Below are 17,520 nucleotides of genomic sequence, written 5' to 3'. Positions count from 1 at the left end.
ATGTCTCTGTATTTGCCCTGGAAAAAGCATAAGGCATAAACCCAAAACTAATGCACATGGACCGTAATGAGCCGTGTTGTGTGCGGAGTGAAGATTTGCTCTAGTCTTTGTTTAGGGACTCATCGGTTTTCTGTAGCATAGGGAAACGGCCTGGCAGTGAGGACTGGCTGCTTCTTAAGCCCGTTATCTCTCGACTTCACAGCAGCGCTACTTTGGCGGAGTTCAAAGCCCAGAGTGAGGGAGGACATTAATTAGCTGTGGCAGGCTGAGCGCAGCGCCGCTGTTCAGCCGAGGGTTACACACAGGTTTGAGCTGAGAAGCCACAGCACCCGAGTCTCGCTCTGTTCGTGTAGGGTGCGTTCGAGATTCCCTGATAGTAGGTTAAATACAGCAGCGCAGAAACATGCATACACACACACACACACACACACACACACACACACACACACACACACACACACACACACACACACACACAGTCACGAATGTGCTCAAATCTCTCCGCTCCAGAGACCACAGGGCCTGTGGGAGGCACTGATGCCGAGGGCAGACAGTCTGCAGCTCTGTCACACACACAAACATGAATTTGTACAGAGAGAGAGAGAAAGAGAGAGAGGGAGAGAGAAGAAGCAAAAGCAGGGAAGACCTATTTCAGTGTAGAACAGAGAGAAGGGAAATTCACTTATATACTACCTTCTTATCTCATGCTTTTCTGTTATCTTTCACGCACACACACACACACACACACACACACACACACACACACACACACACACACACACACACACACACACACACACACACAAGATAGAAGTCTCTGGACTCGGAGCTCTTCCCCAGCCTCTATTTCACCACTCTTCTTTTGTCTCCGTGTGTGTATGGGTGGAGAGCTGCAGGCTGTGGATGTGAGAGGCATGATGCTGAGGGTAAGCTCCACTCCTCCATCACATGCACAAGCTCAACTCTTCAGCAAAGCAACTGCTATGACTCACATCTCTCTCTCTCTCTCTCTCTCTCTCTCTCTCTCTCTCTCTCTCTCTCTCTCTCTCTCCTCTCTCTTTCTCTCTCTCTCTCTCTCTCTCTCTCTCTCTCACACACACACACACACACACACACACACACACACACACACACACACACATTTTCTCTCTCACACACACACACACACACACACACACACACACACACACACACACGCTCTCTCTCTCTCTCTCTCTGACACACACACACACACACACACGTTCTCTCTCTCCATCCCTCCCTCTGTCTGCCGCTCTCTTCCGTGGCATCTTTTCTGCCGTGGCGGCTTCTATCCTTGCTTTCCCTCGCTCCGCCTCATTGGTGCTGCCCCCATTCCATTTCTTCTCTTTTTTCTTCTTTCCTCCCTCCCTTGCTCCATCTCTCCCTCTGTTTCTCTCGCTCTCCTTCACTCTCTCTCCTCTGCTCAGCTCCAGGCCCATTGGTTGCCTGCCTTCAACCATTATCTCTCGCTTCCCTCTCCTGATTCTCTCTCTCTCTCTCTCTCTCTCTCTCTCTCTCTCTCTCTCTCTCTCTCTTTCTCTGTCTCTCTGTCTCTCCCTATCCTTGCTCCCTGCACGCCCATCAGCTTTCAACTCCTAAAAAAATGATTTGCATTCAGGAGGAGAAAGGAACTTTCCAGCGTGCGCTTTGAATGAAAGAGTGCAGGCGAGAACGTGCGTGAGAGAAGACGACTCTGGACGAAAACAGCGAGGAAAGACAATCAGGGGCGATCACAACAAAAAGTTTGAGCGAAGACGCCGTTTCATCACTGGTGGGTCCTTTCAGTTTCTTTTTGAGTTCTCAGTTCATTGGCATCCTTTCTCGAATGTCTTGTGTTGCATTAAAGATCTCATGCATATAATCTACTGTATATAATCCAGCATAGTTGTGGATAGATTCTACTGTTTTTCTCTTTCTTAGACAGACCATTTTGACAGCTGTTCACTGGTTGTGTTCTGCTAGTGTTCCTACACTGCTTACACTTTCCAGCTCGCTTTTCTGCTTGACGTCTGAGTCTTGTTGTACTCCGTCAACTTTCTTGCCTGTAGGGAGCTGTAGAGAGGGGTGAACTTGGCAGGAGATGCTCTCAGGTCACAGCTCTTTGTGCCATTCTCTCCAGAAGCTTCTCTGGGCTTGCTGATGTTTGTGCACTAGGTCACCATAGCAGTGTCATCTGTATGCTTCAGTGTGCCACTTATTGGTCCCTGCAGTGCAAACAGGGGCAGATTTTGATTATTCCGTTATTGCTTTGGGAGTTGGCAACATGTCTGTGCACAATGTGGAGGCTTATGGGAGGGCTGAGGGCAAATAAAACACTTTCGGAAGTAAACACTGCCTTTTCTAAAAGAGGAACGGTTGTCCACATTGACGCTGACTGGCTCGGTTTTTGACGTATAAGATGAAAAAGTTCCCCATGTTTTTAAAGATATTTAATGTGCTTTTTAAATCGTACTTGCAAGTTCTTTGGGTTTGGGTTTGTGTCTCCTTTTTTCTGAAATTGCAAAAAAATTCTAAAATAGAAAAACATAATCAAGTTAATAAAATGCTGCAAAAAAACATAGAAACAAGTGCTGAATAACTCTGTATAAGTGTCTTTATAAGTTTGGCAACTTATCAATATGTGAACTCAGATTAAGCAGAAGTCATGATTCTGTGTAAACTCTGTAAAGTTGTGCTCGAGCTTGATCTCCTAACAGCACTCTCTCATATCTGTAACTTAATCTGCAGGATGTAAAGTGAAGTGTTGTAATCTGGCCATGAGACAAAGTGCACTTTACTGAGTGCTAATGGTCCGTGCAGGGAAAGCGGTAAGCACTTGGTTGCAGTGTGAAAAGGTCCTAGGCTTGGTTCTGTTAGGAGGATGAATTGAAAAGCATAAACTTTGCAGCAGGACCACTTGGAGGCAGCGGGAAAACCGACTGGAATCAGTAATCAGCTGCGTCCTCATATGCACACCGGCCTCTTTTTTCTGGGAACTAGGAAGTTAAAGAGTCAATGTCCAATTTTGTTTGTCCTGTACTTACTGTAGCTTCTTGTTCTTGACTGAGAGGACTGAAATCTGTTGAGGTCTTTCGCTCTTGTCGTCTATTTTTTTCAAGCATGATATGTGTTCTGAAATACTTTTCTGCTAGTATTTGTATTTCTATAGACTTTGTCAGCTACTTGTCTGACTATGATTATCCTCTGAACTCTCTTATTAACAAAAAGTTATTTTCTATAAACTTGTTTTTTGTTTTTCGCACCACTGTGTATAATTATCCTAGGACTATGTGAAATATTTAAACCGGTCATTTCAACAGAGATTAATTTTTTGCATTTTGATGTTTGATTAAACACAGAAGCTCTTGGACTGCATGATAACAGTTACTGGATTGCAGTTGTATTTTTGTATATGGATACATGCTTTATGCAATGTTAAAGCAAATTTTTTAAACAATAGATGTAAAAAACTGTCTTTGCCAGTATAATGCTGTTATACCTTTTATAGGTAATTATATAGTAATTATATAAAATATAATTTTATTGGAACAAACACAAATTTATAAATCCTTTGTGTACAATTGTATGTAACTTTGAAAACACTATATGTTGTACAGAACTATATTGTATGGAACACTAATTTCTTCATTGTTGAACCAGTACCATGTATTATTATATTTTTCATATAACATATCAGGATTTTGTTATTCCTTAGAAGACCCTTATTATAGGAATTTAGATCAATGTGTAAGATTTCTTAAAGGTGGTAAATATAGAAACAGACATATTTGGTTATAAATATGGGTGTGTGTGTGTGTGGGGGGGGGGTAGTCAGATTAATGTATTTTAAAAGTTATTAAGCTTTAATATATCAAAGAAAATTTTTTTCGGGATATATGACTGACAAAGCATGGTTGTAACAAAGTGGGTGGGGCTTAAAGCCTTGATCCAAAACAGTGAAATTAGCACATTGTGTTGAATTCCTTCCCGACTCATGTTGTGAAATTACAGGATTTTACTGTGATACATGCAAAAAAAGAAAAAAAGGAAAAGAAAAGAAATGCAGGGAACTAACAGTCTGATTTCCATTCTTACCATATAAGAATAAGCTGAAGTGAAAATATTACCTCTGTGTAAGTGCTAAAACAGTAGTGTTGCAAATAACATGCATCCAGCTATGTGATATAAATAGACTCCATAACAGCAGTTTTCTGTTTCTCTGTTCATTAGGAACTTACTGTATATTGCACCTCAATCTAAGAACATACTATGAGATATTTAAGACAGATGTTTTAGTTAACAGACATTTAAAGTACATAACGTTCACACTATCGTTAAGTTTGAATTAAAGCGAGTACTGGGTTGTACATTATGCTTTTCTACAAGTTTTTTTTTTTTTTTTGCCGTCATTGTTGCTTACTTACTTAATATGTTGGAATCCTTTGGGGTTGTTTTTTAATGCTACAGTTCTGACCTAAAGTGTTATCAGTTGTGTTTGTGTAAAAATCATAGCAGCAGAAAATTGTGCAATTAGCAATGGCAGAGGATTGTTTACAGCAAATGATTGCAAATCTATTTTATTAGAGTAGTTCATTATTTAGACCTGAATAGTGGCATGGCTCATTTTTCTAAAAGAAGATTGGATTTAACATCCAAAATCTTTAAAAAGATACTATTTATTTATTTATTTTTATATATTTTATTTAATATGTTTATTTATTGGCTTATTTAATGGAGGCCATTTAGACCTTATTGTGGAAACTAAGCCATCTTAATATGGTTAAAATGTTATATGAATTTTGTTAATAATAAATAATAATAAAAAAAGTGATATGTGCTCTGTGACGCAAACAAAATCCAACCATGCTTATAGAAATTCATACAAATTAAACATTAATCACTAACGCATCTTGGTATGGGACATCCCACATGACTGGCAGCACATTTCAAGTTTTCTGTAAGAGTCAGGAGATTCAATTGGAAACTTGACCTTATCTATATGTGTAGCTAAACAGATCTGTCTGAGGCGTAAGAACGGGTTGCTTCTGGCTGAAATGACAGGCTTATCTCACGCTCTTGTTGAGCATGGGAGAGCGACTCGCACCTGCTGAGTGTGTGTCATGCTGGAGACAGTGCAATGTGATTAAATTATGTAGGGATAGCCCTCTGTCGCTGTGACCTGAGTGCTGGAAAAACCCTCCCGTCTCAGGTAGCACTCGGGGACTACAGTCATAACACACACAGACTGAGGGAGGAAACACTGCCTTACACAATAACACATTCCTATAGAGGACCCTGCTATAGTGAAGCTATTTTTTGTTTAATCCGAGTCTCATCAGGGAATGTATGTAGATTGTGGGTTACATTGTGGGTAACTTTTAAGGTGCACAGAACGGATTTGGCTTCTTCAGACAGTTTTTGATTTTGCAAAAATGCTAAATCTTCTTTGAAAAAATTCTCATATTCTTTGCAAAAATGTTTGCCTTTGCTTACCAATTTGCAATAGGTCCTTGGACTAAGGTCTGTAGAACCTAAATTAAAAAAACAGTCCAGTCTTGGATTTTTTGTGTATTGACATATTTGTCTCAGATTCATTGGCATTTGTACTTGGACTTCTGTCCATATTAGACACTGGACACTGGACACGCTAACTGTGGGTTTTGGTCTCGGCCAAGCATAAGTGGCTTTCAAGTGCCCAATTAAAATAGATGTAACCCAGTTTGATCTATTGCCCAGAATGAAGGATTATTGTTTATTCTCAGAAGAATTGCGAAATTAAAAAGGGAAATTAATATTTGTACTTGGACTTGTGTCCTTTTTATGTATTAGTTGTACTAAATGTGGTCTTGTTTTCTTACAAGTGCACAATGTAACCCAAGCCAGGAGAATTGCAATTAGATATTTGGTCTCAAACATCACTTTCATTTGGACTTAAACCTTAATAGTACTGGTCTTGAACATAAGGGTGGTCTTGCTTACAGCCATACTTGTCGCTCTGTGTTCTTTAATGCTTCCTTATCTTCTATCCACTTAAAACCAGTGTGTACTGTACAAAGTTTCGAATGGCCAGTGCGTTTTGGATATGATTACTGTCCATCTGCCCTTTTCTGCAGGCAGAGGGCACAATTAACATCAAATTAAATTTCATTTTATTTGCATGGTCATTTTAAATAGAAATCTTGGTGTAGATTTAGATTTATAATAGGCAAGCCAGTGAAAATGATAGCAAGAAAAACCCTAAGGCTCCATGAATAAGAAACCTCATGAGGAATTAGACTCAGTCTGGAGTTCACGCACTTTGTATGGTGTGACTATAAATCAATAATTTTTCTATAAGTGTATACTATCAAGTCAAACAGTACTAAGTGTGTTGGGATGTTAAGATGTTCACTTTTGGGATTGAGTAGATGCAAAACCGAGACATTTATTGGGAGCATTGCATAAATGATGGACTGCAAACGCAAACCTAACAAAGAAGAAAATGGTAGAATTTGGTAGTGTATTGATTGAGGTCTCTTGAAATCTTAAATAACAGAGTGTTTGGAGTTCCTGAGTCTAAACACAGTAGAGCACTTCAAGTCATTAAATCTGAGAAATAAGGGAGGCTCAATCCTCAAACTCAAATGATGGAGTGTCAATATTTACTGTTCTGGTGGGAGGGAGTGGGTTATCCGAGCTCAGGCGCTGATACTTATCGGTTTCCAAGCGTGAAGGCCAGATGAGTGATTGAGTCCATGCATTCCATGCACACCCTTAAAACTTCTCCTCTATTTGTTCTTCCTCAACAAAAGAGAGCTGTCGACTTGATGCCACTCTATGGAGGGAAAAACATGATGTATATCCACACGGCATGGACAATTAAAAATCAATCTGGACTTGGGCGCGGGGCTATAATAAGAAGTGCAGAGAGCGGAGAGGAGGCTGATTAATACCCGCTCTCACCTTGTGCCATAACAAGCCCCCACAGGCATTCTGCAAACACACTCTCTCTCTCTCTCTCTCTCTCTCTCTCTCTCTCTCTCTCTCTCTCTCTCTCTCACACACACACACACACACACACACACACACACACACACACACACACACACACACACACACACAAGCACACACAGGGCTCACCTGTGTTGGCTTTTACCACATTCCCCATTTCACAGTGCTGGAAAACAGAGGGATTCACATCCGATTTGTTGCCGTTTGAAAGCTAAGTCCTGAAGGGTGAATCAAGTTTTTTACTGGTTTGAGATCCACAAATATTAACATGATATGAGCATTTTAATAAGTATAACCTTCTTCCTAATCAGTGATGATGCTGATCTTCATTTAATTGTATGTTCTTGTACCCATGCAAACAATGCTTTTTGCCATGATATGCTTTTTATGCTCATTATGATTCCTTACATTGGGGTCATGTGATCTGACTTTCGTGATTTCTGCCATGATTCTTATTTTTAAGGTGCTTTTTGGAATTTATAACAGTTCATTTATTTGCACATATTGCCTTTTATATTTTTACGTAAAAAAAATTGGGAATTGTCTTTCCACATTTCTTTTTCCATGTTTATATTTTTTGTTATTTAATTTTCATTTAGAAATTGTATATTACTTATTGTAATATTGTTAACATATGATTTATTTTTATTCACATATGAATTTTACAGTTATTATTTGTATCTCTTTTTCAGTGTTTTACACACTTTTTTTTCTCACAATTGTTTTCAATATTTTTTGTTTAATAATTACATTAGAATTTTTACACTTGAGTTTTTTTACATTATGTTTTTGCACTTTTATTTATATTGTTGAGATATTCCCATTCACTCTTTTTTTTTCATTAAATAAATTTATTTTCATTTAATTTATTTTTTAAACATTTTATATATATATATATATATAAAATCCATTATCCATTAGAGAGAAAGATACATTTTAGTTAGAAAGATTGCTGATCTATTTTAGCCAGTGCTCCTGTGCCTCATTTAAAACTGTGTTTTTGTATCAAGGATTTTTCACATCCAGAGTTGTTATCACAAGCTGGGAGCACAAAACCTCGGTAAAAAGTCATGTGACTTGCAGCCCCTATTATCACCACATCATGAGCATGGCGTGCAGCCATCGGCTTCTCTCCTGCCAGCCTCACACGTACTGACATCTGTCATTAGCACTCAGCTCAGACACTGGCACCGCCATCTTCATCTACAATTGCTGAAACAGACTTGTCTATTATATTAGTACTACACTCCTTTATTTCTTTTTTTCCCCATCCATCCACACCCTCCAGAGGGTAAGAAGGTACTCGTGAAAGCCATAAAGACATCACAGGATTCTTTAGAAATCCTCATTTAAAACTCCCAGCTGGATTTTTTTAACCTCCGTGTTTTGGTGTCGATGACATTTGTGGTGCGTGTCTCGGCATTGAGGAAAAAGCTCGAGTGAAGGAGATACAAAGTGAAGCGGAGGCAAAAATAATCCTCCCCAAGCAGAGCTGAGGAAAGCAGTGCAATATTGGAAAATGATTACAAAACACACATCCATTATTCATCAGGCACATTGGTGAGGGCGCGTGTCTCTTATTTATGCCTGCTCTTTAAATCAGATTTGTCTGTTTAAATCAGTGTAAAATGTTCCGGTCACATTCCTGCAATATTGTCAGAATACTTCACTGCCTAACGGATAATTGATAATGGCAAGTGACACTGGACGGAAGCCTGGACACGAGACCACTTGATGCAGTTTGCAAAAAAATAAAACAATCATAATTCACTTTCTGAAAAAGATGGTGGATATTTTGTGCAAAATGAAATCTATACTCAAATTACATGAAGAAGAAGCGCTGCAAACCATAAACCTGAATACAATAAATGCTTAAAAAATCAAAGCAGTCAGACACGATGTTGGCTGTCTGGATTGATTTGTATGTTCAGTTACGTTGGGTCTTACAGAGATTGAGGCAAATGTTGCAGAAATTGCAGGTGGTCGATATTACAAATAGTTTTATTGTTAAAAAAAGATCTCTGTACTTTGGCGGCATCAAACTGGCTGTTATCGATAATAAATGTTACTTGTGTTCCTTCGTCCAATCAAGGTGAAGCTGTTTCATTTTGGATCTAACGCTGAAAATTTGGATGAATGAAACATTCCAAACGTTGACAACAATAAGTGGAGCACTTTTATTGTTGATTGCACATCTTTTCACTGTCAAAACTTTTTTTGTTGCTGTTGTTGTTGCAGGCGAGAATGACCGGCTAGGAACGAAAAGAATTACTTTTAGATATTGATTCATTTCTGCTCTTTTCATTTGCCTTTCAGGGAGTTTTGACAGCTGCATTTTGACATTTGTTAAAGTGACTCATTTGCCACCTGGGTGACCGCAATCACCGGGCCTCAATTCAGGGACTTTTTCGCTGTGGACTAGGAAAATGCCTACTTTATGCTTTTTTTTTTTTTTTTTTTTTTGCAAATTAGATGCTTAGATATTGTTGAAAGTTGACAACCCAGTGTGTGATGATTAAGCTTTTGAAGCATGAGAACAGTCCAAGTCAAACATTTGCCTAATTAGACAATTAATGTGCTTGCATGGAGACTGCATGGAGAATGTGTATGTGTTTTGTACAGGCATCTCAGGCTGCCCTAGATGACCTGCAGTGTCCAGACAGAAAGGTGTAAGCAGGTGCTTTGTCATAAGGCCAGCTAATGAATCAGTTTATCGCTTCCCTCCAGGGCAGTGAAGGGCTCATGTTCTGCCCTCTCTCACTGAGTCAGCTCTTCTGACTGTTGACCTGAGCACAGAAATACACAACTTAAAAAAACCCCCCCAAAAAACAGAGACGTTTGCACCTTCCGCACCGCGCTTTTACTGTGCACTCTTGACAGGCTTCACTAACACTATCTTCTGTCTGGAGTAGATGGCAGATTGCATAAAGGATATCATACGGTAACACAATTACTTGCACAGAGGAAGTAATCTTATATATACACACAGGGCATTCATACAAAGCAAATATCAAGTACCAAAATAAGCCCAAAGCAGACAGAGCGAGAGGCATGGAGACGAAATAGCGAGCCAAGGGTGCGGCGTCAGCGGTTTTTGCAGGAGGAGGGTGAGCCCGCCAGGTGCAGGCCGGAATTGCCCTACTTACAGGAGCTTCCGCTGTCCTCCATTACACTCCCATTGCACACTCCACCTCTACTCAGTCAGCCCTTTTGTTTGCCCTGTATCTCCAAAAGAAATTTGATGCAACACCCCATTTAAACAACACAGACAAAAAAAAAGTAAGAATTCACATTGCTTCTGTGCATAAAAGTAGCTCTCCACTATTTATTCAACTTTCAGCCATTTTGTGTAATTCTATCTAGTCTTCGATATGCTGCTAAGCAGTTTACATGATCTGTCCATTCTCTGTATCCTCTCTGCCCAAACCGAGCTAAAGGTGCTCTCCCGCTCTGCTCTGACCCAGTTACTTTAGCGCTGCCCAACGTTTTCTGTTCCAAAATAGCTCAGTACAGCAAAGCGTGGCGAGCTTATTTCCGTCTTGTGTAAGACACTAATCATTCCGCCGCCTGAGCCGAGTGTTGAGAAATTGCACCCTGTGTTAGGAGTTTTATGGACAAAAAATGGCAGCCGTACAAACAGGAATAGGTGGTTAATTTTGCAAGGAGAGAATTAAGTACAAAATAATTGTTGACACTAAATTTTCAGGGCAAGGAAGCCAGGCTTGGTGCAAAGAAAAAAACACAGAATCTCCCATTTGTATACTTTTGACATTATAAGTAATGTTGGCGTTTTAGAGCTCATTACTGCTTGGCATATGTTTGCAGAAATGCAAAGCCAGATGTGTTAGGTAGTGGGTGCTGTGAGTTTTGAATAATGTGGAGGTTCCTTCTGAGCAAATGGAAGCCCTAGAAGGTTTACATTTGATTAAAGCCCTTTGTCTTTGATGTTTTCTGCACCACCTATAGATATATAGATGCTTTTAATGAATATTTCATTTTGGTAATGCTTCAGTAATGCTTGAACAATATTTTACAATCCCTTGTTTGTTTGTTTTTTCCTTCACTAATGGCAGTAAAACAATCCCTTAAAGCCCTTTCTGATTTCAGGGTTTAGTTGTTTTGTACTCAGGATTGTGATGAGACATCCCCCGGCACTCTGCTCTCAGGTGTTGGTGTATATAATGGGTTGATGGGGCACTGACTAAATCTTTTTAACCTTGAAATGTGTGCTGTGTAGTCATGATCATTGCCTCCTCATGAATAACATGAAAAAGTGGTGACACAGAAATTGTGCTAACAGATATATCAGGTATAACAAGCTATAGAAAAAATGCATTTTATGTATTTAGAGCTTGAACTAAAGAATCGTCTAACCCAGTTTAATTAGCAATCATGAGGTAAAACAACATAAGACCAAATAATACATAGGGAATAAAACACAACAGGCATGCTGTTAATGAATCTAAAAATTTTTCAAAAACAGCATGACCTGAAGTCACATATGATGCTAGAGTGATTTGGCAATAACTTTCTGAGACCTGTATATTGACTTGTGTTGTCTGTAGTGGACTTTCATGCATGTCTTTATACTTTTCTGAGCTACTCTGCCAAATCCTGCTGAACCTTACAGAGGACATCCTGGGATTTCTAGTGATATGTCATAGGATAGGCCGAAATGCTTGGAACAACTGTTTACACTGCTAGCATAGAAAAAAACACAATTTACTGGAAAAAAAAAGAGTTACATTTATCACCTCTAGGTTTATTTATTTATTTATTTATTTATTTAGTTAGTTAGTTATTCTACAATTATTATAACATATATGATTGCTTAATGGAAAATCAGGATAAAAAAATTTACAGTGCACCTAGAAAGTATTCAAAATGCTTTACTTTTTCCATATTTTATGTTACAACCTTATTAAAAAAATTATTAAATTCATTATTTCCCTTATAGTTTTACAAACAATACCCCATAATGACAATGTGAAAGAAGTTTTTTTTTAAATCTTTGTAAATTTATAATAAAAATAGAAAGAAATCACATGTACATAAGCATTCACAGCCTTTGCTCAATACTTTGTTGAAGTGCCTCAAGTCTTTTTGAGTATGATGCTACAAGCTTAGCACACACATATGTTTGGGCAGTTTCTCCCATTCTTCTTTGCAGAACCTCTCAAGCTCCATCGGGTTGAATGAGGAGCGTCGGTGCACAGCCATTTTCAGATCTCTCCAGAGATGTTCAGTCAGGTTCAAGTCTGGGCTCTGGCTGGGCTACTCAAGGACATACACAGAGTCGTCCCGTAGTCACTCCTTTGTTATCTTGGCTGTGTGCTTAGGGTTGTTGTCTTGTTGAAAGATGAACCGTCGCCACAGTCTGAGGTCTAGAGCATTTTGGAGCAGAACACAAGGATGTCTCTGTAATGCTCTATTCATTTTTCTCTTGATCCAGACTAGTCTCTCAGTTCCTGCAGCTGAAAAACATCCCCACAGCATTATGCTACCACCACCATGCCTCACTGTAGGGATGGTTTTGGCCAGGCAATGAGCGGTGCCTGGTTTCCTCCAGACATGACACATGGCATACAGGCCAAAAAGTCTAATCTTTTTTTCTCGTGGTCTGAGAGTCCTTCATGTGCCTTTTGGCAAACTCCAGTTGGGCTGACATGTGTCTTTTACTTAGGAGTGGTGACAATCTGGCCACTCTACCAATTGTGGAGTGCTGCAGAGATAGTTGTTATTCTGGAAGGTTCTCCTCTCTCCACAGCGAAACGCGAAAGCTTAATGGCTAAGTTTGTGCTCTGACACTATCTGTGAGACCTTATATAGACAGGTTTGTGCTTTTCCAAATCATGTCCAATCAACCGAATTTACCACAGGTGGACTCCACTCCAGTTGGAGAAACATCTAAAAGATGAACAGTGGAATGTAATTTTTTTCATTTTTTATTTTAAATAAATTTGCAAAGATTTCACACAAACTTCTTAAACATTGTCATAATGGGGTATTGTTTGTAGGATTTTGAGGAAAATAATGAATTTAATCCATTTTGGAATAAGGCGGTAACTTAACAAAATGTGGAAAAAGTGAAGCACTGTAAATTCTTTCCCGATGCACCGTAGTTCTGAAAGCAGTGAAATTGTTTTTTATTGTGTTTTAGAATATTAGCCTTTTTATGAATGTCAATTCTAGTGGATACCAGGACCTTCCTAATGTACTTAATGACTTCATGTTATAAAGCAGGAAAGCGACTTTATGCAAGTCATAGTTGAGGTCATATCAGATTTTAAGCTGTCAGATGATGATACAGATAAGGATGAATTTGTACCTGATGTTGATGTTATAGAAGTGAAAGAAAATGCAGAAGACTCAGATGCACAGACAGATACTGACACAGTGACAGAAAGGGGTGAGCAGGAAAGACGCCTCCCTCTATATACCAAGAATAATATGTTTTGACATCCTTCCTGTATCAGAAATCTCTGCCACTGGAGACTCCTTTCGCAAATGTTAAATAACTATGTTAAATAAACGCTTCACTGTTATCAACCTTTTTTATTAACTAAACTGTTTTAACAATCTGTTTTTTATAAAGCGTATGTTTTGTATCTCTGATACATGTGCCTTTAAATGAGATGTTAAAATTAAAATGATTTCTAAAGAGGAACCTGTAATATAAACCTATGATTTGCACTGCAGCCAGAACTACTGTCAGATATTCAGTTATGGAAAAAACACCTTTTGACCAATCAGATTTGAGAAAGCAAAACAGTTAAGAGTTTACTGTTGTCAAATTCACAGCATTGAAGATTCAATCCTGTGATTTAAGAAGATATAATATTCATATGCAAACAAATTATATCACCAAACATTTTCCTGATATATATATTTCTGTATTTTACTGTCCTTTGCCACTCAGTGTAGACAATTCTTGAGACTTTTGTACCAAATGTCACCCATCTTTGGTGCATCATTACATATAGCTTGTTCATTTATCTTCAAGGACCTTTTTTTTGTCCTCAAGTCTAAATGATCAAGTATCTTGAGATACATACACAGTGCATTGTGGCCTAGATTAGAGACCCCAGTCTTGTTGTATTCAGGCATTTTGTAGACTACCCGTCCTGTACAAATGCATTTTATGGCTGACTGCTTCTGCTATGACACTGCGATGGTGGAGGCAGTGGAGGATGTTGTTCCACCCTCTGGTACTGCTGGTGTTGGCTGGCTGTAAGTGTCAATCATGTGCATGGTGCTGTGTTGCTCCGCTTTAGCCTGCATGGCTTGCGTGACTGCAGGGCCACACCTGTCACACAGAGTGTGTCTGTCAAGAGCTAATACTAAATGACACTCTCTTTCTATGTCTCTTTCTCTTTCTCTCTCTCTCTCTCTCTCTCTCTCTCTCTCTCTCTCTCTCTCTCTCTCTCTCTCTCTCTCTCGCTCTCTCTGTCTGTATGATTCAAAGTCTGGCCTCTGCAGTGACCTCTTGATTCCTCCATGGGCTCTGATTGTGAGTTAGGACAGCATGCAATACAATCATACAGCAGAATGCTTTAAAAATATACATTAAGGTTCTATCTTATGTTTCAAGAGTTTGTTATACAGTCCTATCTATATGCACAATCCAGGTAAATGTGTTTATCTTCCCCATTTCCATTCTAAAATTTTCAACAATCTGGAATGAATCATTTTAATTTGTAATAAATTAAATGTAAGGATAGCATGAAACAATGGATTTCTTCTGCTGCAGATCATATTGGCACCCATCTGCTTTGAATTAATACAGAAATAATAAATATTACAATGAGTCAGTACTGAAACAGCAACATTATTTCATTAAAAACCTGACTTGTAAAAAAAAGCAGGTTTTTTTAATGATCAGTATCAATCCTAAAAAAGTGATTTTTATTTTATTTTATTTTTTGTCTAATTTTTTTGTTGCCATTGGCCTAATACAAGTTGTTAAGTATCGGATAAGTGCCATCTTTAATTAAAAGGTTATTATTCTTGCCTTACTGTGGCAGAATATGTGAACATGTCTGTGTGTGACTCTGTGTATGCCTGCATGTGTGATTGTGTGTGAGTGTGCCGAAGCCTCAAGTCCTTACCATCTCATCCAGACTCACATGAATAAGCAGAGCTGCTCTGCATGTATAATGAAGCGTTATGTTCTCTGCTGATAATAGACAGAAACAATGTTTTTAAAGACGAGCAATGAATTCCTGATGAAGTGTGAAAAGACTGATTAAAATGACTGTGATGGCAAGCCACAATCATCTGTCGCTCATTCAGAATGGAGGAAAAGAAGGAAAGGGAGCATCCATGGATGCCGTCCATCCTCGCTGAATGGCAATGATGTGTTCTCTCCACTTGCTGTCTGTGCGATCATTATTGGATTAAACAGAGACTCCACCGCAATGCCTCATACTGTATTGTGGTGGAATACTTGTCACTGGCTTCAATAGTACTTAATTGTTTTTCTGATATAGCAGGTGCTGGGATCTTCCCATGTGTGAGCAGTGGTGTGGGATTTCATTTAGATGCTAAATAAGAGTAACAGTGTATTATAATTTATAGCTTTCTAGACAGGCAGCAATTTGGGGCAGAATTCGTCCCAATCAAAAGGTAGCAGCTTAAAGGGGCGCCTAATTATTTAAATTATTTTAAATAAATTATTTAAATTGCAATAATGTAAATATAAATGACATAAATCACAGTGTTATGTAATAGATACACACCGACTGCACAAAAGGTGCTTGAACGAACCACCACAATAAAAAAAGTAAGTCAACCTTTTTCAGAGATTGGAATGTCATAATTTTAATTTGAAATTAATTTGAAAGATATTTTGTGTTGCTTTGCTATTAGTTTTAAACTTTTAGTCTAATGCCTCAGCAATGGTGTCAGTGTTGGTTCAGGGACTCTTGATCTGTAAGTCATAGTGCACTATGAGAGCAGTTACTGTTTATTTGTACCCAATGAACAGATAAATGCTTTAAATAAGATTACATTCATGCCATGGCAGTGAAGTGAATCCAGGACTAAAGAAGTCCTTGGAATCTTTAACGGCAAAATAGTTGGTGATTTAAGGACGTGGGACAGCTACTCTGAGTCATTGCTAAAATGGTACACCATTTCAGTCTCATCTTAGACTGCACTGGTAGTGGTTTTGGTCTGTATTGATTCATGATATAAACTATTTCATAAAAGAATGTGTGTATTGCTCACATTCCATGACCAGTTTTATTCTCTCCGCAAAATCTTTATAGTTGGCCCTGCTAAGATGATGCTAAACCCATAAACAAAGACTGATGAGGACTCCCTTGTGTTGCCTTTGTCTCTGGTGGAGGGGATTTATGTGGCTGATTGGTGCCAACCTCCTGCCCCCGATGCCCTATTTACCCTAAGGGTGAGCTGGCAGAAACACAGAAACCTTGGCACCAATCTGCTCGACTCATATTCTCCAGTCGTCTGTTGGAGACTCATAATTGCAGCTTGCTATAACCATTACTGAAAGAGAAAACAAAGAGAAAGACAGATGTGCGTATATAACAATTAACTCCTTCCGTGCTAAAGTGTGACTGGCACTCTGTGGCATGATTGAAGGCAGTGCCAGTCCCTGTTTTTTGATTTTTGCTATTCTGCCTCCCAGGCATCTAACAGCTCAAAGGGCATACCCTGGGTACGCATACTAATTTGGGGCACGCAAAGTCGTACGTCTGATGAGAAGCGACGTTTTCAAAGCACGGCAACCAACCTCTACATTTGGACAAAGGCAAAAGAGAGAGAGAAACAGGCAAGCAAACAAAGAGAACACAGATTGCATCTTTAATAGCTGAAGCAGACAGTGGGTTTGACACTGAGTATGAGCGAGCTTCCACATTTTCAAAGGCAGGCTTAATGAGCAAAGAGGATCCTCTGAAGGGATTACTGAGGGATGTGGCTCTGTTTTATCTCCATGCAGGAGTGGGAGAGTAAACACCATAGCCAAGAGATTTTTTTTTTTTTTTTTTTTTTTTTTTACAGGGTCATTGTACCTTTGGAAAATTACCACTGCCAGTGATTACCGGAGGATTTATACCTAATAACTAGTGACCCCAGATGAGCATCTGCTCTTATAGTGTATGTGATCTATGTGGAAATCAAAACACAAAATTCAGAGTATGCTGTTTGCCAGAGAACCCGTTTGTGCCAGCTCAGCCAGTAGGATTCTCCATCATTATTACACGCAAATTATCCCCACACAGGCTGCTTCCTCTTTTCACACATTAAGCACGATTATACGTAATTTGATAAACCCTATGTCTCATTATAGACACGGTGTATGTTAGTTTACCTGCTCCTTTCAGTAGGGACAAAGGAACTGGAAGATCTTTTATGCTATGGCAATTAAAACACTTGATTTCAGTATATGATTTAGAAAGGCTCGTTTGTCTTCGACAACATTTGGATTTTACCATCAAATAGAATCAGAACTAGGTTGGGAAAGGGAGCTGCATTTCCATGTTGAAAATTTACAGGAGGCTTCTC

The 17,520-nt window shown here is 39.0% G+C and overlaps 1 protein-coding gene across 6 annotated transcripts in view; it reads left to right on the top strand.

Annotated features, from left to right (window-relative positions):
- Nucleotides 1-646: 646 nt before the first annotated feature.
- Nucleotides 647-17,520, top strand: part of myt1lb (myelin transcription factor 1-like, b) — a 107,139-nt gene continuing 90,265 nt past the window's right edge. For 4 of the 6 annotated variants that reach the window (XM_083543912.1, XM_083543910.1, XM_083543911.1 and 1 more), the window contains exon 1: nucleotides 1,198-1,792. The gene's annotated coding sequence lies outside the window, so the exon portion shown is untranslated. Of the gene's footprint in view, nucleotides 927-1,197; nucleotides 1,793-17,520 lie in introns of those variants that run through there. The other 2 variants (XM_083543909.1, XM_083543913.1) reach the window with 2 other exon arrangements.

Source organism: Silurus aristotelis (genome assembly GCF_946808225.1).
Source record: "Silurus aristotelis genome assembly, chromosome: 6".
In the NCBI taxonomy this organism is placed as follows: domain Eukaryota; kingdom Metazoa; phylum Chordata; class Actinopteri; order Siluriformes; family Siluridae; genus Silurus; species Silurus aristotelis.
Note: the sequence above shows the minus strand (reverse complement) of the source record. Positions and strands in the feature narration are given on the sequence as shown.